We start from the raw sequence: 11,499 nt of genomic DNA on the forward strand, positions 1-11,499 counted from the left end.
AAATCCACATCCACCTCCAGCATTCACCAGCAAAGAGGAGAGAAATCCGCCAGACGGCAGCAGACAGATGGCAGTCCGCAAGCAGAGCAGGAAAGGTCCGGAGAAACAGAGGAAGAGTGAGTACTCCACAGAAGACAGTCTCGCTTGAATCTGCACCCACAGAACGCCATTCTGAAGGTAGCCCTTCGCCCTATCCACCATAGTGAATCTCCATCTTCGTCTCTGGCATAGAAGACCAGAGCAGACCAGAAATAAAGTGCACCAGGTGAAAGTAAAGTCAAAGGGGCCATCTTTAAAAAAGACAAAGGTGCCAGAGTAGCAGGCCCCAGCTCTGCCCAGGGGAAGGAGTCCCCTCCCAAATGGGAGGAACCGCCCAGGGGCGAGCAGCCCTGCAACACCAGTAAACACAACAAGAGTCCCACCTCTAGGCCACCATCACTGCTGCTACCACTGAGACAGCAACAGACTGGTTTCCCAGGCCAAACATTGTCCACTAGTGTCTGGGGGCACCCAACCTCTTCCCGCAAACCCCAGATAACGACACAGCCAGCATGCAGGGCCCACCACTGCACCCTTCAGCAGCCCCAAGGTCCCACACACAGCCTGCCACTGGCAGTCCAGGAGTCACAGCCTGGCTTTGGCATCCAATTCGGGAGTCGCAGCCCAGGTGCCACAGGCATTTTGGGAGTCAAACTCAGGGCCCTGCAGGCAGTTTGAGGGGCTGAACTGTGGCTCCACAGTCAATTTGTGAGTCTGAGCTGGGGCTGTGCAGATTCGGGGGGACCTACCCAGGGCTCCGCAGGGAGTTCCAGGGTCTGAGCTGGGGCTCTGCAGGCAATTGGGGGGCCCTACCCAGAGCTCTGCATGCAGTTTGAGGGTCCGAATCCGGGATCTGCAAGCAGGTTGGGGTTCCCACCCAGGGCTCTCTCCACAGTTCAGGGGTCCTACCCTGGACTCTGCCCACAGTTCAGGGGTCTTAACCAGGGCACCACAGGCAGCTCAGGGATCTCAGCCAGAGTCTACCATCCACAGTCATCAGCACAGGGATTCTAGCCAGGGCCACTGCAGGCAGCTCAGGGGTCTCAGCTGGAGTTTGCCTCACACTGTCTCCAGCCCAAACACCCCAGCCAGGACCACCGCAAGCAGCCCAGGGGTCTCATCCAGGACCCACCACAGGCAGCTCAGGAGGCCCAGCCAAAACCCACCACACCTGCCCTCAGTAGTCCAGAGGTCCCAGCTAAGTGCCACAGGCTCCATTGCCTCCGAGGTAGAATGCTGCTTCTGGCAATGCCTTGGGAGCAACAGACTGGTTGTCCAGGCTGACCACAGTCCCCAATTACTGAGGGCACCCAACTTCTACTCGCAAAGGTAAAGAATCACATAGCTATATCCCTAAATGGGAAAAAGGCATTTGAAAAAAATCCAGCACTCATTTATGATGAAAGCTCTGGAAAAACTGGGATTCCAGGGAACATTCCTGAATATAATAAAGACAGTCTATGACAAACCAACAGCAAGCACGATTTTAAATGGTGAAAAGCTAAAGCCATTCCCTTTAAAATCAGGAGCAAGACAGGGATGTCCGATTTCTCCTCTTATCTTCAACATAGTACTAGAATTCCTAGCCAGAGAAATAAAGCAAGAAGAAAACATAAAGGGCATCCAAATAGGAAAAGATTAAGTTAAACTTTCTCTCTTTGCAATTGACATGATCCTGTACTTAACGAACCCCATAAGCTCTACTCCTAAGCTTCTAGAGCTAATCCAAAACTTTGGCAAAGTAGCAGGATGTAAAATAAGTCCTCGAAAATCAATGGCTTTTATATACACTAACCACCTGAAGAGCAAGGCTGAAATCATTAAAGCAACACCAGGTAACAAACAGTACAAGAAATGTATCCAGTGCCTAATGTATGAAACTGTAACCTCTCTGTACATCACTTTGACAATAAATAAGAAAAAAAGATAAAAATAGCCTCACATAACATAAAATACCTAGAAATAACCTTAACCAAAGAAGTGAAAGACCTCTACGATGAGAACTTTAAAAACCTAAAAAAGGAAGTTAAGGCAGAATTAAGGAAATGGAAAAACCTCCCATGCTCCTGGATTGGGAGGATTAACATCGTGAAAATGGCAATATTACCAAAAGTTATCTACAAATTCAGTGCAATACCAATCAATATCCCAATATCATTCTTCAATGAAACAGAGGAAGCAAGTCAGAAATTCATATGGAACAATATAAAACCCCAAATAGCCAAAAAATATCCTAAGTAGAAAGAACAGTGCAGGGAGGAATATCAATATGAAACTTTAAATTGCACTACAAAGATATAGTAATAAAAAACAGCTTGGTACTAGCACAAGAACAGGCCTGAGAACCAATTGAACAGAACTGAAGACCCAGAAATGAACCCACAGACCTATGGCTACCTAATCTTTGAAAAAGAAGCTAAAAATATAGGTTGGAACAAAGACAGCCTCTTCAACAAATGGTGCTGGCAAAACTGGGGCAACACCTGTAACAAATTAAAACTAGAACCCTATCTATCACCCTCCACCAAAACCAACTCCAAATGGATCAATGACCTGGAAATAAAATCAGACACCTGAAAACTCTACAAGAAGAAATAAGAGAAACTCTAGGACTCCTTGGCACTGGAAGAAACTTCCTCAACAAAGGCCCAGAAATCCAACAAATCAAAGAAAGGCTGGACCAAGTGGGACTGTATTAAACTGCAGAGCTTCTGTAGGACAAAGTATATAGCTTTCAAGATAAATAGAAAGCCCACAGATTGGGAAAAGATATTCAGCAGCCATACAACGGACAAAGGCCTCATATCTAAAATATACACAGAACTCAAAAAGTTAAATTCCTCCAAAACAAAACCTCAAAGAACCAACAGCCCTCTCAACAAATGGGCTGAAGTCCTAAAAAGAGACTTCTGTCAAGAAGAAATGAGAATGGCCAAGAGTCACATGAAAAAGTTCTCTACATCACTGGCCATAAAAGAAATGCAAATCAAACCAACACTGAGATTCCACCTCCCCAGTAAGAGTGTCTATTATCAGGAAATCTAATAATAACAAATGCTGGAGAGGATGTGGACAAAAGGGAACTCTACTACATTGTTGGTAGGAATGCAAACTTGTTCAACCCCTCTGGAAAGCAGTGTGGAGGTTCCTACGAAGGCTAAACATAGAGCTCCCCTATGACCCAGCAACCCCACTTTTGGGCATCTACCCAGAAAGCTACAAACAAGAGCACACTAAAGCCACCAGCACAATTATGTTCATCGCAGCACAACCTGTCTTGGCTAAAACATGGAGCAAACCTAGATGCCCCTCAGTAGACAAATGGATCAGGAAAATATGGTACATATACACAATGGAATTCTATGTCTCTATCAGAAAGAATGACACTGCCCGATTCATATGGAAATTGAAGCACTTGGAAAACATAATACTAAGTGTAATGACCCAGACCCAAAGAAACATAAACCCTATGGTGTCCCTCATAGGGAATAGCTAGTACGTGAATAGGCTAGTCAGGGTAGTCGACCCATATACCCCAATAGCTACACCCAAATAACCACATAAGCAGATGCCAAGTGAAATGAACTCCACGTTACAGAAACAAGAGTTATACCATTGTTTTAATTATTCTCAACATGCTATGTGAACTCATATTACTTTTTTTCTCTTTCTCCTTGTCTGTTTATTTGACTGAGTGGTTTGTTTAGTTTGGTTTCTCTTGTAGTCCCTTCCTGTGGTTGTAACCTCATTACCACTGTATTGCATCTGAGTATCCTGGATACTGTTTATATGGGTAATACAACTGGGGAAGGGAGAGGGAATACCAAAATCAAGAGACAAAGAACAAAAGGACAAACCATTAAAAAAGCAACACTTAGACATCATTTGATGTAAACCAACTGCACAGCTCTTGGGGGGAGAAGGGAAGGGGGAGGGGGAAGGGGGAAATGAGGGAGGAGGTAACAAGTAGAACAAGAAATGTACTCACTGCCTTTCATAAGAATCTGTAAACCCTCTGTATCACACTTTGACAATAAAGAAAAAAATGTAACTGTGTAACACTTATATGAGAAAATTTGCATTTAAATATGATTTAATTCTTCTTGCTGCAAGGCTTTGTAGTTTCATTTAAACCATGCATCCTATTAAATCGTAATGATCTAAATGTGTTTATGTTTACATGCATAATATCTCTAAATTCCAGTGTATTTCAAAGAATAATTCAGAAATGTTTACACATCTGTAATGTAAATATACTTGATTTACAATTTAGAATCAGTACACTATAATAAAAGGGTGAATCACTTCACAAAAACCTTGAAGAATTTTGAGAGAGCATTATTCTGAGAATATGAATAAGCCTGCCTAGAATTAAAAGAAAGATGAATTGTAGTTATGGTTTTTATGAATAAAATATTACATTTTGTGTGAATATGTCTGAAGATGAAATAAGAAAAATCAATGGGTTTATATTGTTGAGGCAATCTCAGCAATGTTCTGGTAATGATGGCAAGCAAAAACAACAAAATTGAAAATGAGCAGGGCTTTCCCTAAAATGCCTAGGAAGTTGCTCTTATACTGGCCTATTATGTCTTCACCATAACTTTAAACATTCTGTCACCTATTTCCCCATTTTTATTAGACTTAATATTTAATATTGAATTTTGCCAGTTCTAATATCTCAAATTCTACTCATACTTCTTAGTAAATATTAAACATACAATCTGTTAAAATATCAACTATTCCTTTTTATAATTGGAATAATTGTTCTTGCCTCAACTATCACTTTTTATAATTGGAATGATAAATTGTTCTTGTTAGGTATCAAGAACACATAAGAAGCACAAAGTAAATATAATAAGTCCTCTTTAAATGTTATCAAATAATACAACTTTTGTTTCTGTAACTATCTTTTAATATAGATCTGATTACTTATGCTTTGTCTTTCCAGTAATCCCAATATTCATTCCTCTATTGCTTTTCTTATTATATCCTGTTCTGCATGCCTCTGTTACATCAATTTTCCAAAAGTATAGTTATTTTCATGTACATGACTACCATAAAATGTGTGTGTACTATAGTTTTCTGAATAATCTCTTTCAATATATCTTCCTCCTTTTCAAGTCATTCAAATTTATTTGTTGATCTAATTTACCTAAATATGTCCTTCATTTATACAAATTGATCATTTTTTGTTACTTAAAAATGTATATCAGTTACCATTAATATTCTTTATATGCCAAATTTCACCAAATCTGACAATATTCTTCTGTCTTACTCATACCAGATAGATTTTTTTCCCTCTTTGGGGCTATTGAGTAATGTACTTTTCCAGAATTTTATTTTCGTAGATGTTTATTAGCTTCATAACTATTGTGAACTACATTGTATTTCTCCTACTGCCTAAACTGGTTCTATATGAATACATCTTCCATGCAGGTGGTGTTCTAAATAGTGGATCAACTAGGAGACTACCAGTGAATAATTGCTCTTCTTTTACCTCCCTAGTACTGCCAAATTTACCTTATTTATTTATTCAGTTACTGATGGGGTCTTCTTTTTGCTATCATGAGCCTGTACTTGATATTACCATGAACTTATTAATAGTTATGTAGATATTTGGGGATTATTTAATAAGAAAATATCCATTATTACAGTGAAAAAAATTGACTAATGTTTTAGAAATAAATGTCAGCCAGACATCAGTGGCTTATGCTTGTAGTCTAGCTATTCAAGACATCTGAGCATCATGATTGGAAGCCAGACTGGGAAGAAAACATTGTAAAATGTTTATCTCCAATTAACCAGCAAAAAGTCAGAAATGAAAAAGCAGCTCAACTGGTAGGGAATAGCCTTGAACAAAATATCGCAAGGACAGAAACCAGGCCCCGAATTCAAACACTAGTTCCAATGGGAAGAAAGAAAATGAAAAGAAAGAAAGAAAGGCAGATAGAAAGAGAGAAAGAGAGAGAGAAAGAGAAAGAAAGAAAGAGAGAGAGAGAGAAAGAAAGAAAGAAAGAAAGAAAGAAAGAAAGAAAGAAAGAAAGAAAGAAAGAAAGAAAGAAAGAAAGGAAGGAAGGAAGGAAGGAAGGAAGGAAGGAAGGAAGGAAGGAAGGAAGGAAGGAATAAAGGAAGAAAAAAGGAAGGAAGGCAGACAGACAGGGAGGTAAGGAGGGATGGAGGGAGGGAGGAAGGAAGAAAAAAAGGAAGGAAAGGAAGAAAAAAAGGAAAAGAAAAGTGAAAGAAATAAAAGAGGAAAAGAAAGAAATGAAAGAAAGAGAAAAGGAAATGAAAGAAAGAAAGGTCATTCATTATTTTTAAAATGTGAAAAATGACATCCAGAACACCTGAAGGAAAGGGTAGCTGAGACTAATTCAGAGGGCAGAGTATAAACACAACCTGATGTTTGGAAAGACCATATTAAGCTAATGGTTGTAGAGAAAGTAAAATCACTGAAATAGAATGCGTATTTGAAAGTAGATCCAGATTAGTTTATCTGATTAGCTATAGGAGCCCAAAGAAGGAATATAGTACAGTAATAGTTTGACAGTGAAATTTGACAGTGAAATTTGCATTTAGCGAAGGAGACAGTATCAAGGGCAAAGAAATACTAGTAAAAACTAAGCCAGATATTTTATGGATATAATTATTCTACTACATTTTTTCACTTTCAGTCAATATTTATACATTATGTTCAGTATTAGAACAAGTAAAACAGCAAACATTCATAAAAAATAAAGTTGGTTTTACTTATTGAGTTACTTGATGATATTACTCAATTATTGTTTTAACTCTTTGGCATAACAGACATACTCTGGACTTCAGACATCATATGCAATATACTTTTAAGAAAGAAATTATTCATGTTTTCTTTCCTTCACTAATTTCACATACAGACACACACACACACACACACACAACCATTCAAAATTTTAAAGGGCTAGACTAAATTTCAAAAGTAACCTATAGCTTAAGCAATTCAATTCTCTAAGTGGAAGACTAGAATGAAATTATTCATAGCATATATAAATTTATCATCAGTTATGGGTTCACTTACATTACCCGGCTAGTTCTTGAATATTTAGAAAATTAAAAGTTATTGTGCAAATTAGTACTTGTATATCACTGTTTTAGAAATTATGTCAGGATAGAAATGAAAAGGACATTTTTATCTTTCTTGCCTATAAGTAGGAGCAAAAGATAGACAAAAAACAAATAAGTACAAACAGGTTTGAATATATTAAATATAGCTAGAAGAAATCATTGCTAGCTAACCTATGAATCAAAATCTCTGAAGATGAGGAAACCCAGGAATGTGAAACCAGGGGAAATTAATGCAAAAAAGTACCATTTTATAATGTAGCACAGAAAAAAAATCAAGTAGCATGCACTGAAGATCACCATTAGGGAATTTCTTCAAGAAGGGTTTTCCTCAAAAAATAAGATGAAATACTCCTCTAAGATCTAAACAGCTGGATAACATGAAAAACACTTTAATGGAAGTTAAAAAGAGGGATGTAAAGAAAGTATTTGGCTTCAAAAAACTGCCTCTCAATGTAACAGGAAGCAAAGTAGTTTGATAGCAAAGCAAGAAAAGTTATGATATTGTGGAGGTGCGATAAAGATGAAGAATTGATACTGAAAATAAATAACATACTTATTTACAAAATAAAACACTTATTGAAAGATCTGAGGTAGACTAAAATGTTGTAGAAAAACTCAGACTACGCAAACCCACGTATTGCTCTCTCCATTTTAATTTTCAGTTAATTATTTCATCATTCATTCATATTCTCAAGCCAAAATCATTAGGAGTTATACTTTGTAATCTATTTCCCATCCTCATTCCAATATAGCTAAGAACTTTATTGTTTTTCACAATTTTCAAACTCTGTAATCAATTCCCACTCTTGCACCATTAAACCAGATAATATTAAATGTCATATGTTCTAGAATATAGTAGGCAATACTAGCAAGTTTTTACCCCTTGAGACACACCTCCATCCTTTTATTTGATGCTTATCCTGGGGCTTGAACTCAGGGCCTGGGAGTTGTCCCTGAGCTTTTTTGCCCAAGAACAATGCTCTATCAATTGAACCACAGATCTACTTTGACATTTGGTGTAGGTAATTTGAGATATGAGTCTCAGACTGTCTTGACTTGGCTGACTTCTAACTGTGGTCCTCAGGTCTTAGTCTCCTGAGTAGCTAAGATTATTGGCAAGAGCCAACTGCACCAAGTGACCGCCCTTTATACTTTAACTTATTGCTCAATTAAGTTCTCATATTTTTCCTAGAGTCAGCCTTTGCCCATAATCTATATATCCATGCTTCCTGCATAAATAGCATTCTAGTCTTTATTTTTTGAAATATACTCTCAACTTTTTTGCAAGGACTGGTTTTAAATATGATCTTTCCACTGCTGCCTCCACAGTGCTAGGATTTCCTGTGTGAAGCACACAATTTAGTTTCTGGGATGCTTTCTTTGAATATTGTGAAAGTCTCCTCATAAACATTCCAATACAAACTTCTGATTCTATAAATATGGTCTTAACAGCAGTTACATTATTGGCAGATTTCTATCCCACTGGCCTACAGTTATATGCTTTCTACAATCTAGGCATGAGAGCCACCATGAGCACAACTAGTAAGGGAGTACACAATGTTCTCTGTCATTCATTGTGTTACCAACCCAACAATGGACTCCATATATAGGATTAAAAAGAGAGCTGTAAGGCCATCAGTATGCCTAGAAAGAATCTTTCACTTGCTCACCTCTAAGATTCTCTTTGGTCTTATATACCAACAGGAGTAATCTCATTATTACCTTATGACTTACTTATATTACTGTCTCCATGAATCTCCACACTTTCCAGTCTTAGTTTTGCAGGCAAATGTTTGTCTTTGTACTCTGACTTCCTCTGATCTGTCCTTATCCACTGAGTTTCAAAACTCATTAATCATGTGCTACATAATTTCCCTTAGGAACATTTTCTTTTTTTCTTCATATATTAATATATACAAATATATACTAATAGTGATTAACCCTGGGGGTACAATTACATAAGAAAGGTAATGAGTAAATTTCTTTTTGAAGACTGCTACTCCCTCCCTCATTTTCTCCCACTTACCCCTCCCCACTTCTATTTCCCTTAAGTTGTAAAGTTCATTTCCAACATATTGTCTAGTGAATATATATCATGGTTGCAATTTTTCATCGTTTGTCCCCTGTTGTTTCTGTGATTCCTTTCCCTTCCACAGATCAGATAAACTTATATAAAAGACAAAGAGCAGAGAAAACTAAAATAAAAGGTAGAAATAATTACAAACAGAAAATAAGAAGAACCTCTTGCTTTCAATTGTTGGGGTTCATTTTGATATGCTTCATTATATATGGTACTATGCAGTTAGTGATTGGGCTATCTGAGTGTGCGAGCTGTCTGCTATCATAGGCATATTCTACCTATTACAAATGAAGGAAACCATGTAACTTACATTTCTTTGGGACTGGCTTGTTTCGCTTAATATAATTTTTTTTCCAGATCTTTCTATTTTCTTACAAATGGGGCAAAGTCATTATTTCTGATGAAGCATAGAAGTCCATTATGTACATGTACCACATCTTCTCGGTCCATTCATTTACCGAGGGGAATCTTGGTTGGTTCCATATCTTAGCTATGGTAAATAATGCTGCAATGAACATGGTTGTGCTGGTAGCTTTAGTGTGGCCTTGTTTGTAGTCATTTGGGTAAATGCACAGGAGTGTGATTGCTGGGTCATAGGGTAGGTCTATGTTTCATTTTTAGAGGGACCAACATACTGCTCTCCAGAGTGGTTGAACAAGTTTACACTTACACAAACAGTGTAGTAGCATTGTTCGTTTTTGGCCACTTCCCCACCAGAACCTCTTGGTTTTAGATTTCTTGAAAATTGCCATTCTAACTGGGATAAGTTAGAATCTCATTATGGTTTTGTTTGCATTTTCTTTAGGACCAGATATGATGAGCATTTCATCATCTGTTTATTGGCCACTCTTATTTCCTCTTCAGAGAAGTCTCTCATTTAGCCCACTTGTTAATGCTGTTTTTGTTTTCTTTGAAAATTTGTTTTTAGAAGATTCAATTTTTTAGCCTAAGAATTTTTTAGATAGGAGGCCCTGCCTGTTGTATGGCTAGTGAAGATATTCTCCCAATCTTTGGTTTTTTATTTATCTTGCCAGTCATGTCCTTTGCCACATAATTAGTAGTATTTTAATCCTTTCAATGGGTTACTAGATTTTCCTTCATTTCTTTTCTCTGAACTTTCTGTATTTGCTGATTTCACTAGTTTAACTGAAAGCATTTCTTTTGGTGAATTTTTTGTTATTTTCCTTTATTTTCCAACATTGTTAAAACAGTTGGACCTAAAGTTAGTGCTGTGTACAATGCACTTTATTTCCAAATTCATTATTCTGATGATCTTATCCTTACTGTACTTTAAATGAGAAAGTTAATTACCAACTTCCACTATAAATTCAGAGGCAATAATCACAGCATTCATTTCTCAATATTTCCCTTTGGATCTGTGAGGATCTCAAAAAGTACCCTAAAATGCTTTTCCTCTCTTCTATCTAAATGCTTACCCCACCATTAACTTATCTTTGATTTACCTCAGGTTTCATACCCTTTATTCAACTTTTCTTTTGCTTCCTTTCTTCCTTCCTTCCTTCTTTCTTTCCTTTTCCCTCCCTTCCTCCTTCCCTCCTCCTTCTTTGTTCCTTTTGAGAAACTATCTCACTATGTTTTTGAGGCCACACTCTCACAATTGCTGTGATTATAGACATGCACTACTACATCTTCAACCACATTGTTAACAAAATTTAACATGTCTCAACTTTAAAATATATTTCAAATGTGATTATATGTTACTACCTCCTAATTCTTTTGCTTAAGATATCACCAGCACATTTTACTTAAAATATATTAGATTGCGGAATATTGCTGTCCTATTTTGTCAGAGCTCTTTGGGACCTTTTATCAATAGGTCAGTTAAATTTATCTGTTCACAATAGAAGGAACACAATGTCATTCTATTTACAACTCAAAAACTGAAGTTCTGAAACTGATTTAACAGACTTTACATCATCTAATATTTCTTCCACATCTGTCATTTTATCTCCATTAAACCATAATGCCAACAACAGGAAAAATAAGCTCATGATTATTCAGGGTCTCTATATTCCTGATTCTCTCTTCTTGGGATATTATTTATTTATTTATTTATTTATTTATTTATTTATTTATTTATGGCCAGTCCAGGGCCTTGGACTCAGGGCCTGAGCACTGTCCCTGGCTTCCTTTTGCTCAAGGCTAGCACTCTGTCACTTGAGCCACAGCGCCACTTCTGGCCATTTTCTGTATATGTGGTGCTGGAGAATCGAACCCAGCGCCTCATGTATACGAGGCAAGCTCTCTTGCCACTA

Source organism: Perognathus longimembris, chromosome 28, assembly GCF_023159225.1.
Source record: "Perognathus longimembris pacificus isolate PPM17 chromosome 28, ASM2315922v1, whole genome shotgun sequence".
Classification (NCBI taxonomy): Eukaryota; Metazoa; Chordata; class Mammalia; order Rodentia; family Heteromyidae; genus Perognathus; species Perognathus longimembris.